General features: G+C 36.2%; 1 long non-coding RNA gene across 4 annotated transcripts in view; it reads left to right on the top strand.

Moving 5' to 3' along the window:
* The window catches only part of LOC103795651 (uncharacterized), a 656,956-nt gene that overhangs the window by 86,707 nt on the left and 550,445 nt on the right, over positions 1-19,804 (top strand). Inside the window, exons 3-4 of one of the 4 annotated variants that reach the window (XR_013521686.1) lie at positions 9,929-10,056; positions 14,558-14,605. The exons of the other annotated variants lie outside the window; for them this stretch is intronic. This is a non-coding gene — a long non-coding RNA (uncharacterized LOC103795651). The remainder of the gene's footprint in view (positions 1-9,928; positions 10,057-14,557; positions 14,606-19,804) is intronic. 4 annotated transcript variants of the gene reach the window in all.

Here is a 19,804-nt window from a genome sequence, read left to right as displayed (position 1 = left end):
AGAAAGGATTGCGACCTGAGATGCCTCCTAAGTTTTATCACCCTCTGAGTTGATAGTGTGTGCCTTTCTCTTAACTCTTAGCTTTTTACAGTTGTGGTTACTCATTGCTGCAAGCTACCAGAAGATATTTTGGAAGGATTGCTTTTGCCTATTTGCTAAATTGGCTGAGTGACACTTGTAAAACTTTAATTTACTTCATGCTTCTTTTTCATATTTATGGCCATTATACATGTGCTCACACTCTCATTGTGGAACCACACAGAACCCAGAAGATAAATTCGATTTTTAAAAACTTTATCTGCAGACCAGCTCTAGTCTTTAATGAGCCTCCTTTCTATTCCAAAGTTTTCAAAATGAAAAAAAGAGATGAAAACATTATCCAGAGCCCTAACTCCTTTAAAAATTTTATTTTTCAAATGATCACACAGTAAAGTTGACTGTTTAGATGTAAAGTTCTATGAATTTTAACACATGAATAGATTTGTGTAATGCCCTCTACTATCAGGATACAGAGCAGTTTTATCACCCGTAAAAGCCCCCTTTGGTATCCCTTTATGGTCATATTCTCCCCCCAACCCTTGGCAATCACTGATCTGTTCTTTATCACTATAGCTTTGTCTTTGTGAAAATATTATATAAATTGGATCATATAGTGTGTTATATTTTGAGACTGATGATCTAGATAAGCTAGATAATAAAAGGTAATGATTGGGTGGTATAGAAAAGTGGTAGAAACGTTTAATGAGTCCAACGTTTCATTGTTGGACTAGGATTTATCAAGACATGTTTCATGGAAGAAGTCAACTGTGGAGGATGGGTCTCAGAGAAGTCCATAATTTGTATTAATGACAAAAACAGGATTCATATTTCAGGAGCAGAGAATGATAATAACATGTAATTAAGGAAATGAGAACAGTGTGATTAGAAGGAATGAATCCAAGCATCTGTGTTGTCTCTTAAAAATGAAAAATAAAATGAACAAAGCAGTGGTTTTTGAAGATTAATAGGCAGAGATGTATGAGATGTGTTACCTGACAGATAATATTTGGAGATAAAGATGGTGATTGCATCCTAAGAACAAATAAACTTTCTGAAGGAGAAAAGATAGAGGGCAGTTAGAATACGGTCAAAAACTAAAACTCAAATGACAGCAGGCAGGTGGGAGGGAAAGAGACCTCTAGAAGATTTAATAAGGAATAGAGGAAACAGTTGTAGAGGTTAGATAAGAAATAGTTTTTAAAAGCGGGGCAGAAGATCAAAACATTTAATGTCATCCAGAGTGTAAAAGAGTGTGGTGCAGGAGAAACCACTGGTAAGCTTGGAGAAATTTGGTTGCAGTGGAATTATGGGTATAAAGGCCAAATTGCAAAGGGGTTACGATTTATACTAAAGATGAAGAAGAAATTAAAGCAGACTTGGTTGTAAATTGGCTCCAAACATAGAAGGAATGGCAGGATCAAGTGAGTGGGTTTACAAGCTGACAGAGAAACATAAGCATTAAAGGCAGAGATGAGCCACAGTAACTAAAAACAATGGAACCAAGAAATTTCCCTTATGATGCAGAGTTTATAAGGTGCTATTTTAGTCAAATTAGCTTTTATGCATATTTTGTCTTATCAGAATCATGAGTTAAATGGACTTCTAACAGTTTCTGTTTCTCTCGTCACCAGCAAAAACTGTCCTATTATAATTATTCTCTGTTACTTAAATTTTTCAGTTGTCACAAAATATACTCTCACCTACCACAAGCTGTGATTGACTTAAAAAAAGATTCCACTAATTCTTAGAGAATAAATTAATGTTGTAGTAAATGGATAGCAACTATTTAGAAATGTAAATGCCTTAAAGTTTATAAGTATTTTCATAAACATTTTAATTTCACCTACTAGTAATATTTACAGTGATTATAGAAACTATGGTGTAGCTGTATGGGAAGGTTTTTCTCAACCTCATTACAAAGACACCACATTTCACTCCTGGAACTCCACCGTGTCAATCACACAGTAGTATCCCAAAGCATTTGCCTCCAATTTTCTTGAATCGAAGAATCTCTCATAGTTGTTAGTATCTAGCAAGCTGAAATTTTAAACAAGGCTTTGCTTGCAACCAAAATTGATTTCTGTAATTCTCTCCAGCATGGCTTTTCTGACAAGGCTATTTCTAGATTACCCAGTGTTTGGGCTCAGCTCGTATTGCTTATGCAACTTTAATTCTTGCCTCTAAGCTGCAACCTGGTCCCTCTGCCAATCACTGCTGGAAGCATCCTCCCATGTTATGGACCTTTTCATCAACTGGACTCTACCAATCACTACTATTGATCCTCTACTCCTCATAAAATAAAAACAGAGACTTCGAGGGCTTCTTGACATTTTGCTCTGGTTCCCTGAAGACCCATCCGGGACACTTCCATGGATCTGCTTTACTCTGTAAGGATGATCTATCTCACAAAGACCCTACCATAACTCAAATTAATCTTAAAATAAACCTTGCAGGACAGGCTAGGGCATATTGATTACCTCTCCTCTACATTCTTGTCCTGGATAGAAGCCAGCCAGACTCCTGTGAATTCTGGAAACTTATAACTTTCTATTAAAGTGGGATGATTCTATTGTACAACTGGCACCTGTACTCCAAGCAGAATTTAAAACTGTTAATCCCTGAAACTGTTCAGATGCCACTGTGTCTTAGGCTAAAGGGCATGTTAATTTAGCTCTTAATATTTGCAAGGTGCAAAGATTTTGCAAAACTCTATAAATTTGTATTATATTCTACCTGGAATTCATATTATTTCCATTTTAGTTTATGTTCTTAAATTTATTAAACAATCAAAATGTGACAGAGTTAATGATTAGGAGCTATGTTAGGCAATTCTTCATAGTTGATTATTGTCTACATTCCAAAAAGCCCATGGTATATGATGAGTGTCTCTGGGCTCTGTTTTTATTTCAGTAGAGAGGTAATGAGAAATAGAAAATGAGCTGCTGTTGCCTGATAGGAGATGCAAGCTTTCTAGAATATGGATGTGTCTACAGAGAAAGTGAAACAAGGACTTGTTTAAATTGGGCTCTTGGTCAAACCTATATGAGGACACAGAAATCAGTCACCTATGTGTTACAATTTGGAGGTTTCCTCTGCTTTCAGTTTATCTCCTGAAACATGTCACAGAGCCTGGCTTTCCCAATGAAAGTAATATATTTGAATTAAATATTACCTTCTTCTATCAGGTTCTCTTGTGAGACGTATGACTGTAAATTATTAGCACATGAGTAAACATCAGCTATCAGATTTATCTTTTGCCATGTTAAGAGTGATCTTGGTTTTATTAGCACATGAGTAAACATCAGCTATCATATTTATCTTTTGCCATGTTAAGAGTGATCTTGGTTATATAACAGCATTGGGTTTAAAGGAATGGCACACAGATAAAGGGAAAATTGTGTTCATTCTGAGAGGAGGTCAGTGGAAGTCAAACAACTTAACAGTTTGGAAAAATATGTCTTGCATTGCTTTTGCTAAGCTTTTGATGATTCTGTGTTAAAATGTCATTGACTTTCTTTACAGGCAGGCAAATGAAGTGCTGTGAGGCATGTTTCAGTGAGTAATTGTAAAGGGAACACCCCACTATATTAGGACAGGAAAGGGAGAACAGAACTTCAAATTACTAGCATTTTTTTTTGTTTTTTGTAAAGGAAGAAAAAGAATTCTAAAATTCATGAAATTAAATTATCCTACAATTTATTATCATGGTGGGAGAACCTATATTTATTACACAATGACTCCCTTACTCAATTGCTTCTTAAAAAGTAAAATAACTACTGGGAAAGTATCTAATATTTCAAGAAATAAGGAAAACTGCCACATAAAGGACCTACTTAAACTAGGTCACCATTTTTTGCAGCAAAGAGATCAGTAGAGAATAATGTCAAGAGAAAAACTGTATATGCTATACTGAAATCTAAAGGGACTGTTAAGCTGGGAATCGCTACAGGGCTTTAATGCTCAAATTGAATTGAAGAATAAAGAATAATGCATGGATGCCAAGGATAAAGGTCAAGTGAGGCAGAAGAAAATGAAGGATTTACCAAAAGGCCAAGAATATCTCTAAGAACTAAGAGGGAACAGGCATTTAAAAAATGGATTAGACCATATGTCAGTGAAAAATAAAGTAGTAATGCTATGGGAAGAAATTTGTTCCAGCAACATGGGTAAGAATATAAGGCAAGAAAAGGTGAAAAGTTGGCGAAGTTAAATTCACTCACCAAAGGACCCCAAAGCAGATGTTTAACTACTGCGAAACCATCTGCTGTTATGAAATTGTTAATAACAGAGAGGAAGAGGGGATACAGCTAAGTAATTTACTGTTGCTGTATAGATCTCGAGTGATTTAATCTTTTCAATGATAATTAGCCAAAAATAAAAGAAAAGGTACATGATCCAGGATCAATATAGAGAGTAGGGTAAATTAATTTGAATGGGATCTGGAAACCAAAGGTAGAGGGAGTGGAGTCAGATGTGAATGTGGGTAACCAAAAGGAGCTTGGTTTCAGTTATGTTTTCCATAGGAAAAACAAGAAAATATTGGCCTTCTGCTAGGAGCAAATGGATTAAGAATAACAGATAAAGCAGAACTACTTAATCCCAATTTATTCCTTCTCACTTAGAAGAAATAGGCCTAGCACAAGTAAGAGAGAAATTTGTCTGTAAAAATTGTTAGCTAACACTCAGATGCTCTCAAAATCTACCCAGCATTCTTAAGAAGAGATGTGTATAATCATCTGATTCTCCAAGGTCAAAATGAAAGAAAAACTGTTAAAGGCAGCTAGACAGAAAGGACAGGTAGCTCATCAGACTAAGAGCAGATGTCTCAGCAGCAAACCAGAAGAAACTGGGGGCCAATATTAAATATTTTTAAAGAAAAGAAATTTCAACCAAGAACTTCATATCTGGCTTCATAACTAAGCTTCATAAGTGAAGGAGAAATAAGACTTTTTTTAGACAAGCAAATGCTGAGGATATTTGTTACCTGGAGACTTGACTTACAAGAGCTCCTGAAGGAAGCATTAAATATGGAAAGAAAAGATAATTACCAGCCACTACAAAAACACAGACCAGTGATACTTCAAGACAACCATACAAACAAATCTGCATAATAATCAGCTAACATTATAACAGGATCAAATCTACACTTATCAGTATGAAACTTGAATGTAAATAGCCTAAATGCCTTCAATTAAAAGGCACAAAGTGGCAAGCTGCATAAAGAACCAAGATACATTGGTATGCTGTCTTCAAGAGACCCATCTCACATGCAATGACAATAACACCCATAAGCTCAAAATAAAGGGATAGAGAAAAATCTACCAAGCAAATGGAAAACAGGAAAAAAGCAAACATTGCATTCCTAAGTTCAGACAAAACGGACTTTAAGCCAAAAAGATAAAAACAAAACAAAACAAAGCAAAGAAGGGCATTACATAATGGTAAAGGGTTCAATTCAACAAAAAAACCTAACTATTCTAAATATATACACACCCAACCTGGGAGCGCCCAGAATCATGAAGCAAGTTCTTAGAGACTTACAAAGAGACTTAGACTCCCATACAGTAATGGTGGGAGACTTCAACACTCCACTGACAGTTATTAGGTAGATCACCAAGGCAGAAAGTTAACAAATATATTCAGGAACTGAACTCATCACTGGATCAAATGGAGTTGGTTGTCCTCTACAGAACACTCCACCCCAAAACCACAGAATACACATTCTTCTTATTGCCACACAGCACATACTTTAAAATCAACCACATAATCAGAATCAAAACACTCTTGTGCAAATGCAAAATAACTGAAATATTAACATTCACTTTCATTGACCACAGTATAAAACTAGAGATCAAGACTAAGAAAATCACTTAAAACTGTCCAATTACATGGAAATTGAATAATTTGCTTCCGAATGACCTTGGGGTAAGTAATAAAATTAAGGCAGAAATCAGGAAGTTATGCGAAAGTAATGAGAACAAACATACAATGTACCAGAATCTCTGGGACACAGCCAAGGCAATATTAAGAGGGAAATTTATAGTACTAAATGCCGACATCAAAAAGTTAGATCTCAATATAACAACCTAACATTACAACTAAAATAACTAGAGAATCAGGAACAAACTAACTCCAAAGCTAGCAGAAGACAACAAATAACCAAAATCAGAGCTGAACCAAAGGAGACTGAGACACGAAAAGCCATTCAAAAGATCAACAAATCCAGGAGTTGGTTTTTTGAAAAAATTATTAAATAGATAGATCACTAGACTAATAAAAAAAGAGAGAAAATCCAAATAAACACAATTAGTAACTACAAAAGGGTTATTATCACTGACTCCACAAAACTTCAAATAATCATCAGAGAATTTTATGAAACCCTTTATACACACAAACTAGAAAATTTAGAAGAAATGTATAAAATTCTGCACATATAGACTCTCCCAAAATTAAACCAGGAAGAAATTGAATCCCTGAACAGACTAAAAATAAGGTCTGGAATTGAATCAGTAATAAATAGCCTACCAAACACTAAAAGCCCAGAACCAGATGGATTAACAACCCAATTCTACCAGATGTACAAAAAAGAGCTGGTACCACTCCTACTGAAACTATTCGAAAAAATTGAGGAGATGGACTCATCCTTAACTTATTCTATGAGGTCAGCATCATCCTGATACCAAAACCTGGCAGAGACCCAATAAAAAAGAAAACTTCAGGCCAATATCCTTGATGAACTTTGATACAAAAACTCTTAACAAAATACTGGCAAACCGAATCCCGTAGTACATCATAAAGCTTATCCACCATAATCAAGTACGCTTTATCCCTGGGATGCAAGCTTGGTTCAACATATGCAAATCAATAAATGCAATTCATTGCATAAAGAGAAATAAAGACAAAAACCACATGATTATCTCAATAGATGCAGAAAAGATCTTTGATAAAATTCAACACCCCTTATTGAATGCTGCATGATCTGCACATGTATCCCAGAACTTAAAGTATGATAATAAATAAAAGTTCTTAATAAACTAAGTATTGAAGAAACATATCTCAAAATAAAAAGTCATCTATGACAAACCCACAGCCAACATCATACTGAATGAGTAAAAGCTGGGAGCATTCCCCTTGAAAACTGACACAAGACAAATATGCCCTTTCTCACCACTCCTATTCAACATAATATTGGAAGTCCTGTCCAGAGTGATAAGGCAAGAGAAAGAAATAAAGGGTATGCAAATAGGAAGAGAAGATGTAAAACTACCCCAATTGCAGATGAGATAATCCTATATCTAGAAAGCTCTGTAGTCTACGCCCAAAAGCTCTTTAAGCTGATACACAAATTCCACAAAATCTTAATGTATAAAATCAATGTACAAAATTCACTAGCATTCATATAGACCAACAATTGTTAAGCTGAGAGCCAAATCAGGTATATAATTTTATTCACAGTAGCCAGAAAAAGAATAAAATACCTAGGAATACAGCTAACCAGGGAGATGAAAGATATTTACAAGAATGACAAAATGTCACTCAAAGAAATCAGAGATGACACAAACAAATGGAAAACTTTCTATGCTCATAGATAGACAGAATCAATATTGTTAAAATGGCCATACTACCCAAAGCAATTTATAGATTCAGTACCATTTCTATGAAATTATCGATGACATTCCTTACATAATTATAAAAAAAAATTTTTTTAATTCATGTAGAACCAAAAGAGAGCCCCAAATAGCCAAGACAATCCTAAGCAAAAAGAGCAAAGTTGGAGGCATCACGCTACCTACTTCCAACTATACTAACAGCATGGTACTGGTACAAAAATAGACATATAGACCAATGGAACAGAATAGAGAGCCCAGAAATAAAGCTGTACACCCACAACCATCTGATCTTCAACAAAGATGACAAAAATAAGTAATGGAGAAAGGACTCCTCATTCAGTAAATGGTCTGGGACTGGTCCCCTTCCTTATACCATATACAAAAATCAACTCAAGATAAAGACTCAAATGTGATCTCCAAAACTATAAAAACCCTGGAAGACAACCTAGGCAATAGCATTCTGGAGATAGAAATGGGCAAAGATTTGATGATTAAGACACCAAAAGTAATGGCATCAACAACAAAAATTCACAAATGGGACCTAATTAAACTAAAGAGCTTCTGCACAGCAAAAGAAACAGTAAACAGACAACTTACAGAATGGGAGAAAATATTTGCAAACTATACCTCTTACAAAGATTTACTATCCAGCATCTATAAGAAACTTAAACAAATTTATAAGAAAAAAAATCTCATTAAAAAGTGGGCAAAGGACATGAACAGATCATTTTCAAAAGAAGACATACATGCGGTCAAAAAGTGTTTGAGAAAAAGCTCAACATTATTGATTATTAGAGAAATGCAAATCAAAACTACAATGAGATATCATTTAACACCAGTCAGAATGGCTACTATTAAAATGTCAAAAAATGACAGGTGCTTGGAGAGGTTGTGAGGAAAAAGTAATACTTATATACTGTTGGTGGGAGTATACATTAGTTAAACTATTGTGGACAACAGTATGGTGATTCTTCAAAGTCCTACAGACAGAAATACTATTTGACCCAGCAATCCCATTACTGGGCATATACCCAAATGAATATAAATCATTCCATCATAACATGCACACATATGGTCATTGCAGCACTTCTGGCAATAGCAAAGAAATGAAATCAACCTAAACGCTCATTAATGGTAGACTGAATAAAGAAAATGTGGTATATATATATCTATATACCATGAAATACTATACAACTGGAGGCCATTACCCTGAGCAAACTAACACAGGAACAGAAAACTGAATGCCACATGTTCTTGCTTATAAGTGGAGCTAAATGGTAAGAATACATGGACACATAGAGAGGAACAACACACACTGGGGCCTTTCAGAAGGTAGAGAGTGGGAGGAGGAAAAGATCAGGAAAAATAACTGCTAAATATAAGGCTTAATACCTGGGTGATGAAATAACCTCCAGAAACAAGTTTACCTATATAACGAACTTTCACATGTGCTCCTGAATTAAAATAAAAGTTAAAAAAAGAAAAAAGAAATGTGTATTTGTGGATGTGATTTGATAGTATAATTACATAGAATAGTATTAACCATTTTCTTATTTTGATATGACTAAGGTATGCATGTTCTTTACTATGTCTCTAGGTCAGTGATTTTCAAACTTTTTGACCCTGACCTTTAGTAAGAAATAATTTTATATTGCATCTCTATTCATATACACACATTACTAAAACAAAATTTTAATAAATATCTGCCTTTAATAATTGAATTATGTTCTATTTTATTCTTTTTCTAAAAAGCACAGTCTATTTCCCACTAGCTTGATGACATTGGTTGAATGAATTCAGTTCTGTCAATCATTCTTTTGTTACTCAAATACATTTGACCATTTTCTTTAAATTATTGAAAATAATTGTTAGTGTTTTTTTTCTTCAATAAAAAATAAGTAACTCAGTGTCATCATCCTTGGTCACAAATATGTAAGCTAAATCTCTCAACTCCCAACAAAGTACCTACCTACTTTGGGAATTAATTGAAGATAAAGTAGAGTAATGTTGCTAGGGATAAACTGTGCAAACAAGTGCTTTTCAAATCACTTTTAAGAGTCTCAAATTGAAATATTTAAACAGAGAACCGTATTTAAATGCACCAAGAAAAAAACATGTTAAAGCCAACTGTTACTGAATATGCTTATGAATTGAACAGCTACTTTTATGATTCAATGTTTTTTGTGTTAATTCATTAAAAAAAAAAAGCTTTGTAAAGAGAACCAGAAAAACATCTATATGTATCCAATAATATATACCCATTTCCTCTCCAATTAAAGGCACAGAGCGGCAAGTTCGATAAAGTTACGAGACCTGACTATATGCTGCCTTCAAGACACCTATCTCAACTGCAATGACACCTATAGTGTCAAAGTAAACGGATGGAGAAAAATCTACCATAGAAATGGTAAAGAGAAAAATGCAGGGGTTGCTATTCTAATTTCCAACAAAACAGACTTTAAACCAACCGAGATCAAAAAAAGACAAAATGGACATTATATAATGTTAAACAGTTCAATTCACCAAGCATACCTAACTATTCTAAATATATATATATATATATATATAATATAATAATGTATATATATATATATAATATAATAATGTATATATATATATATAATATAATAATGTATATATACACATATACATATACATACACACACACACACACACACCAAAAACACAGGAGTATGTATATGTGTGTGTGTATACACAAACACCCAACACAGGAGTACCCAAATCCATAAAATAAGTTCTTAGAGACCTACAAAAAGACTTAGATAACCACATATTAATAATGGGAGACTTCAACACCTTACTGATAATAATAGCCAGATCATTGAGGCAGAAAACTAAAAAGATATTTGGGACCTGAACTCAACTCTTGACCAAATGGACCTAACAGAGATATATACAACTCTCTACTCAAAAACAACAGAATATACATTCTTCTGCTCTGCACATGACACATACTCTAAAATCCACCACCCAATTGGCCACAGCATAATTCTAAGCAAATTAAAAAAACGAAAATCATACCAACCACAAGCTCAGACCACAGAGCAATAAAAATAGAAATCAATACTAAGAAAATCACTCAAAACCATAAAATTACATGGAAATTAAGCAACCTGAATAACTTATTTAAACAACAAAATTAAGGCAGAAATCAAGAAATTCTTTGAAGCTGATGATAACAAAGATACAATGACTCAGAATCTCTGGGACACAGCTAAAGCAGTTTTAGAAGGGAAGTATATAGAGCTAAACACTTACATCAAAAAGTTAGAAAGATTCAAATTAACAACATAACATTAAAATTAGAGGAACTAGAACATGAACAAACCAATCCCAGAGCCAACAGAAGAAATACCAAAACAAGAGCTGAATTGAAATAAATTGAGATGCGAAAAGCCATATAAAAGATCAACAAATCTAGGAGTTGGTATTTTGAAAGAATAAACAAGATAGACCACTAGCTTGACTAATTAAAATAAGAGAGAAGAAAAAAATTAAAAAGTAACAGATAGTGGTGTATTTGCCAGGAAATGGAATGCTTACACACTGCTGGAAGAAATGTAAATGAGTTCAGCCATTGTGGAAAGCAGTCAGGCAATTTCTCAAAGAATTTGTAACAAAATTACCATTTGACCCAGCAATCCCATTATTGAACATATATCTAAAGGAATGCAAGCCATTCTACCATGAAGACATGTGCATGCATATGTTCACCACAGCACTACTTGCAATAGGAAAGACATGGAATCAACCTAAATGCCCATCAATGGTAGACTTGATAAAGAAAACATGGTATGTATATATAATGGAATACTACACAGCCATAAAAAAGAACAAGATTATGTTCTTTGCAGCAACATGGTTGGAGCTAGAGGCCATGATACTATGTGAACTAGCACAGGAACAAAAATCCAAATACTGGATGTTCTCACTTACAAGTGGGAATTAAACATTGTGTACACATGAACACAAAGAAGGAAATAGACACGGGGGCCTACTTGAAGGTGGAAAGTAGGAGGAGGGTGAGAGCTGAAAAACTACCTATTAGGTACTATGCTTATTACCTGGGTGACAAAATAATCTGTATGCCAAACCCCCATATCATGTAATTTACCTATATAACAAACCTGCACATGTACCCCTGAACCTAAAATTAAAGTTTAAAAAATTAAATACAATTTAAAAAGAAATTTTTTCAATTTAATCATAAATTATACAAATATATAAATTATTTCACTAAATAATTAGACAATATATTTTATTTGACTAATGCACCCAACTTAGTTGTATTTAGTTGTATCTTTATTTCATCTTTGAGTTATTCATCCAAGGTGGTTGCTTCCATCTCCTGAGTACCTATTACCTGTAGAACTTGCCAGTTAAGGGCAATGTGAAATGGTATAGTGTTTGTCTTTCTTATGTTTTAAGTGACTGTTAACTTATACATATGTTGATATTTGTATAAGTCATTAGCCCCACAACATAATTTATTATTTCCTATATTTCACAAAACTAATTGTGTGCCTGCTATGTATCAGATATTGTGCTAGAAATTAGTTTGCAGGTGGACATTAGTATTTTACATATATTGTGAATTACGAACTGATATGACAGTCTGGGGTTTGTTCTTATTTCTCCTAGACTATGTCAGAGAATCTTAGTATGCCAGAAAAATTCATGCACCCCTCAATATTTCACGGATCCTATGCATCTGAATGGGGTGAGACTAATTCTCACTAATAGAATATGAGCAGAAATAGTGCATCATTTTGGTTGGAGGCAGGAGAGAGTAAGGGAGACATTAAATCTGTGTGGCTGGAAATGAAAAACTTTGAGATGACAGAGTTTTAAGCTGGAAGAAGCCTGAGTCTCTGGGGTCCTCAGTTGGAGAGGCCAGCACAGAAAGGCCAAGATACCTGCATCAGATTGTGACATGAGTGAGACATACACCTTCACTGTGTTAAGGCTTTGAGATTTGGGGGTTTATTTGTTACTGATGCATAGCTTATTCCATTATGATTATTACAGAGTAATGATGTTATTTGTGTGAGTTGATGAGATCATTAAAGATGTTTGAATGATGTGTGAACTCTGACTCAATTATCAGATCCTTGAGAGTAGAGACTTTGCATTCATGTATATCCTTCTCAGTGTCCAGGACAGTGCTAGGAAAATAGTCAGCTCTCAGTAGATATTTGTTGAATGGATAAATTAACAAACTAGGGAGCTAAAAGAAGAAATCATTAAGGCAAAACCGGAGGAAATAATATGTGATATAATCCAAACAAATCTAAGATACAAATCTGGAGTCAGAATTTAGCAATGTGAAAGAGATTGCGGTTTAACAAATGTAAACTTCTATTGAGCTAGCAGAGTTTCTACATTTCAAATCCCCTTTTGAGTATCCAGTAGTAAACTGATTTGCGTGATTTATTAAGGTCAGGAGATAGGTGTGGAGTAATAAGGAAATTCTGTAACTACTTAAAACACAGCAATCATTACTTTCTAAACTACTAGACTCCTTGCATTGAAGAGTGAATAGGAGTTTCAGCTTCTCAATCAAAGCCCATTGGGAGACTCCTGTCTGGCTGATATTTCCTGGCTCTAAGGGAAGCTTCCTCATAGAATTGATAGAGAAATAATCTCTACCTTTTCAATAGGGAGAATGCTCCCCTTACTTGTACTTGGTTTATTATTATCCTAATTATTATTGCTTTCCAGATTCTGTTATATAACATGGGCCAATTCTTTTCATTTGCTCTAGGGTAATCCAGGATTCCAGATCCTGGGTAGAAGTTGGAAATTGTGGCTGAATATCCAGCTATGGCACTAGACTGGGGAATATATGAATACATTAATTAACTGGTTTCATTTTAAGAAGTTAAAAATGAGAGGGTTCTAAATCTATGTAGATTTAGATAGAGACCTCCTGTCTTTGCCTTTGTACTCTTAAGTTTGTTTGCTTGTTTTTTGTTTTTTGTGTTTCTTTTTTTGAGACGGAGTTTTGCTCTTGTTACCCAGGCTGGAGTGCAATGGCTTGATCTCGGCTCACCACAACCTCTGCCTCCTGGGTTCAGGCAGTTCTCCTACCTCAGCCTCCCGAGTAGCTGGGATTACAGGCACACACCACCATGCCCAGCTAATTTTTTGCATTTTTAGTAGAGAAGGGGTTTCACCATGTTGACCAGGATGGTCTCGATCTCTTGACCTCGTGATCCACCCACCTTGGCCTCCCAAAGTACTGGGATTACAGGCATGAGCCACCTCACCCGGCTGTTTGTTTTGAAATGGAGTCTCAATCTGTTACCCAGGCTGGAGTGCAGTGGTGCAGTGGCATGATCTTGGCTCACTGCAACCTCCACTTCCCAGGTTCAAGCAATTCTCCTGCTTCGGCCTCCTGAGTAGCTGGGATTATAGGCATGTGCCACCACACCCAGCTAATTTTTGTATTTTTGGTAGACATAGGGTTTCACCATGCTGGTCAGGCTGGTCTCGAACTACTGACCTCATGATCTGCCTGCCTCGGCCTCCCAAGTTCTGGGATTACAGGTGTGAGCCACCATGCTTGGCCACCTTTGTACTCTTAATTAATCTTAATATTATCAGGCAGAATAAATAAGCATAGTACAATGACATGACAGAATACGGATATATATGTCTAGTATATACATAGATCACCCAAAAAAATGAAAGACAAAATTTTTGACTAAAAATTTACTGCAAGAGGAACCTATTATTGAGTGATGTACTTCTTGTAAAAGTATAAATAAAGGAGACACAAAAATGTATCAGAGTTGAGAAAGCAAATCCAGCCTCAAAACAATTTCATCCTCTGTGGTTTGCATAGTCAACTTATTACAACATGTCATTTGTCTTAATTTTTTCAGCAACCCCAGTGAGACAGAGAGGTGGATTTTATTGTCTTTAGGTAACAGGTAAGGAAACTTTACCCCAAAGGTATGATATTGCTTACTCAGCGCCCCTCATCTCCTCTGTGGTTAGGCTGGCTGGAGCTCAGTTCTGCTGACTCCTAGTCTGGGCTCTTTCAACTCTATCACATTTTAAGAGGTATAAAGATTGTTACTCTAAAGCCAGGCATTGATATGACAGCTCGATGCAGGGGAGGGGCGGGGGAAGCAGCAGACTTTGCTACTGAGTTCACTGATAGCTCGAGATGCCCTAATAACTCATTCAGGGCCAAGCACACTTGAGACACAAAGAAGCACAGCTCGGCTCCATCCATTTGATTTCTTTGGGCACAGCCCTCCCAGACAATCAGGTACAGCACCCTCCCTTGCATAGTTGATGGCCTTTCCTGAAGGCTATCAAACATATCTGCTGAGACTGCACTAAATAAAATGGCTGTCACCAAGCCATCTGGTGCATTTGAGCTTTTTTCTCCTGTCTAGGATGCAAGTTTTCAGTTTGCACAGCACTTCAAATTCTTAATACACTTGACTAAGTCATTAATATTTCACTTTCATTACCATGAATTAATAACACAAGAATTTAGAGTGATCTTGTTCATCTAACTCCTAGAAAACAAATAATTACATTTGTGCATATCGATTGTCAGATAACTAAAGATGTTTTGCCTGGGTCTATGAGAAATCCACCAGCAGGCCCAGTTTTGGTTCTTAGCCATGTTCAAAGTATATCAAGCTGATGTCTATGAAACACCAGAGACAGCAAGATGGTAGTTCTGGGAGTCAGAAGGGGCAGCCTTAAATGGACCCCATACAGGTCTCCATAATTCTTTAGGATGAGGTTTTTTCAGAAGAGAGTTGAAAGTCCTGAAGGATACTCAAAGGAAAGACTAAGAATATGAAAACTTGTTCTCTGAGGTTTACTCTAGTTCTGTTTTGTAGTAGGTAGGGCTGGGGACTTCTTATCTTCCCTTTCCTCTTCTTTATCTTGATTAAGGATAGTAGGTTCTAATGGTGGAAAGTACCTTACACACTGTTCAATGAGTCAACATTTATTTAAAAACAAAAGAGTAAGTATGTTTCTACCAAGAGCTTGTTACTAAGCTAGGTCATTAGTAATTTAGCATGAACAAAACAGTGTTGTTTCCTGCTTACTAGCGGGAGAGACAGAAGATGCAAATGAGCAAATTGGTAAATAAGAAGGTTGTTCTTAATGCATGGGTAGGGAGAGAGAGAACTTCTTTAGATGAGGGTCAAGAAAGCCTATTCCAAGAGAGAATGTTTGGGTTAAAAAGTAGGATGAGAAGACAGGCATATGAAGAACTAGGGGAAGTGCATAATGGACATAAGGAATAGCTGTGCAAAGACCACAAGGCAGAACAAAGTGCATAGCTGGCTCTAGAAACTGAAGGAAGTTCAGTGGGATACAGAAAAGAGGGAAAATGGCATGAGATAAGTCTCAAGAATTAGTCAAGGGCCAGATTATGTAAACCTTTATAGGCCATGATCAGAGGTCTGGATTTTTTTCTAAGTGCAGTGGACATGCATTGAAACCTTGTAGAGGGTAACGCAAAGGTGTAACATTAGGGACTGAGAGAAAGGTAGGAATCCAGTTTCTGGCTTTAGACACCTGGTGGGTGGTGATACTGACCTCTAAGTAAAGGAGGGGTTGGGGAGGCAGAAGAGAGGCAAGAAGAGAGATTAGATAAGAGTGATCAGATAGGAGACCAAGTTTAAAATCTAGTTGTCTCAAGTAGAGTGATCATTTCTTCAAGTGTGCCCTGAACTGTCTAATTTATGGCTCTTGTCCTACAATTGTTTTTTCTTTTGTTTGTTTTTTGATGGAGTCTTGCTCTGTCACCAGGCTGGAGTGCAGTGGTGTGATCTCTGCTCACTTCAATCTCTTCCTCCTGGGTTCAAACGATTCTCCTGCCTTAGCCTTCTGAGTAGCTGGGATTACAGGTGCACACCACATACCCAGCTATTTTTTTGTATTTTTAGTAGAGATGGGGTTTCACCATGCTGGCCAGGATAGACTCGATCTGACCTTGTGATCCGTCCACCTCAGTCTCCCAAAGTGCTGGGATTACAGGCGTGAGCCACTGCACCTGGCCATCCTACAATTGTTAATTGTGCCTCCTTTTACTCTCAAAAACATATCAGTATCTGGACATACTAATTAACAACATTTCCCCAGTTCCTCTCCTGGCTTTATATTGTCCTTGGCATAGGGAAAAGAGCTCTTGCTGCATCCCAGCAGCTTGCTTTTCCTGCTATTTTCTGGCCACTTCTCTCTTTGCAGAGTGGGATATTGGTGGTTGAGTCCACAAAAGATGTGTTTCCCTCTCCTGCCAACTGATGCTGCTCACCATTGACCACTCCCCATCACTGTAATAGTTCTCTATTAAGTTACACAGTTTCTTTCAAATATCTGTTGGCACTGCTTCCCTGGGGAAAAGCTCACTACCCTATACTAGGAACCTTTCTTTTTCAACCCATCCTTTTCTAGGAGATACAGAGAAAGGTTGTGGACAGCAGCTGTGGTTTAGGTGGAGAAGCCTCCACAAAGCTGATGATAGCTGAGGTTTTTCAGGATTCCTGTGCTCTTGGACACACAACCTCAAATGTGGACTTTGTGCCAATATTATTCTTTTTCTTGAATCTCTAGAGCAAGGCAGGTGCAACACTGTTATTGCCCTTTCTTAGTCTCTGCATTGAGATCTTGCCCCCTCAAATGAGAGGTATCAAAATTTAAACTCAGGATTTACCAGCCAAATTAGTCTTAAATAGGGGTGACATTTTTATGCTCAAGACTTCATCTTCCTCCAGTTCTCCTTTGTTTGTTTCTTGCTTTTCCTTTCTAGATACCCTAAGCTTTCAAAATAACAAGCAATTTGTGCTACTGTAGATCACATGCTCTTACATTAGGCCTTTGCACATGGAGTTCTTTTGGCTTGTAGTCCGGTAACCTTCATCTGCCTGACCAATTGCTATTTAAGTTTCCAGTGAAATCTACATCTCATTATCATAATATCTGCATTCCCAAGATCGGGCACAGGAGCTAAGAAGGAAAATAAAGCACCTGGACCTATTGGATTAGGTGGTGGTGATATAGTGGAGACAGGACCAATAAGCTTTATCCCTTGGCTATGTGGGCATAAAAAGCACAGCTTCAGACATTTGGGTATGTGACATCTCTCTTTCTTGGGATTCACATAAGCACCACCCACTCCTTCTATAAAGCCCCTCTAGAGCCCCAAATGTTCTTATTTGGACTTGAAGATCACAGCCTTTTCTCCCTCCCCTAAATCTGTGAAACTAGCAGAGAGGACTCTTCATGAAAAAAGCTGGCTTAGAAGGGAAGAGAACACTTTTTTTTTTAATAAGCAGATGGTCTCTATAGATGAGGGAGTGTTAACATTAAAAACATATGCTTGGTACCAGGGAGGGAGAAACACAAAAGAGGATCATGATGCACATGGTCTCTGTAAACAAGTAGTCTTTGTGGAAGTTCCCCATGTGAGGAAAACAGCTTTACAGGGTGGTATGAAGAAACTTGCCTGAATAATTCTGACTTCATCTGCAAGACTGTTTACCTGACATGAATTATAATAGCACATTACCAAGAAACGACATCTGCAGAGATGATAGCTAGATGAGCTTGTGTTTATTTGTTTGGTTTTGTTTTTCCAATTCATTTGATGAAATAAAAGCATTAGAAAATAGTCACCATGATCTTCCACTCAATCTTTGTGTTTGTAGCAGAGAAATAAAACTGACTTTGTGTCAGCATATGGTATTTGCTATGTAAATATATGACATTTATAGAAGAAAACAGAAATAGGTATAAAGACAGTCCATACCTATTACTCCAGTGATGCAATTTCTAATGTGCTACTTTGATTTTAGAGCAGAAATCTTTATCAAAAGTGAAGAGAAGTGAGTAGACAACAAAACATACCCATCTCAAAAATATTTAATTGCTTATGGATTAAATTTAGCCTGACAAAAATTGATATAGAGGCATAATTTATATTTTGATCAGATTAATCTATTTCTTCCCCCTTTTTTAACATTAAAAGAAAACACACTTCTAGTGATATCAAAGATGAATTGAGCTAAAACTATACTGTAATGGAATGAGCACTGGATAAGGAGTTAAAAGATGCAGGTTCTGTCTCCAACTAGCTGGATGACCTTGGTTTAAGGTCATTTTATAACCATTGGCTTCATTTCTTCAATTGTAAAAAACAAGTTAATACAAGTCAAGGATCACAAACTCAGATTTCTATGTGGTCCTGGCGGGTATCATCCATGAGAAAATCTGCCCGGAGGTAAGACTGTAGAAGGCGGTAGGACTTGTGATGAAATGGAGAGAGCATGCCTCCTTTAAATGGGCAGCCGCTGCTAAGCAGAAGGCAAATATTGCTATGAGAGTATAGAGGAACATATTTCCAGATTTTCTAATTTTTTAGTTTTTTAAGGTGGAAATCCTGATTTTGTGTGAAGTGGCTCAGTTTTCAAAGTGAGCAATTCATTTAAGTTTTAAAAAAAGAAAAAAATATTGTGAGGGTCAAATAATTTTGAGGCTCTATGAGCTAAAAGTGAGAAACACAATCTAAATGATCTCTGAGGTCTTTTCTAGTTTTAAAATTCAAGGATTCTAGGGTAGAAATTGCAGCAATAAGGAATTTACTTCTGCTTAAAACAGATCATGTCATTTTTTTAGTGATCTGAAAAGAAAAAGGCTGCCAGAGATGTGTGTATTAATTCAAGGATGGAGATGCTAAAGGAGTGGGGGCTGGATGGCTATTGCTTTGCTGGGGATGTGGTAGAGGAGATATCCATATTTGAGGTGTGTATCTGCATATGTGTATGTGCATGCCTGAAAGTGTGTGTATTTGTGTGTGCATATATGTGTATTGGTAAAAATGGGGGAACTAAACCAAATTATTCCATCAGTTCTTTCTTACCCTGTGAGTCTATGATTTTAGCTTTGTACTCATTTTCACTTCTCTTTCTTTCTCTTTGCTCTTCTTTTCTTTCACTTATTATTTCTCTGATTTTTCAAGTAAGGGCTCTGTATATTTAAAAATCTGGGTAGGAATGAAAGATGTGACAATGAGTTTGAAGGAAAGTGTAGAGAAAAAGAGGAGGGAAATACAGGGAGGTGAATTACCTGCAGATAGTGTAGTTAGGAAAGTCTGT

The sequence above is a fragment of the Callithrix jacchus genome, chromosome 8 (assembly GCF_049354715.1).
Source record: "Callithrix jacchus isolate 240 chromosome 8, calJac240_pri, whole genome shotgun sequence".
Classification (NCBI taxonomy): Eukaryota; Metazoa; Chordata; class Mammalia; order Primates; family Cebidae; genus Callithrix; species Callithrix jacchus.
This window is presented reverse-complemented; position numbering and strand designations above follow the sequence as displayed.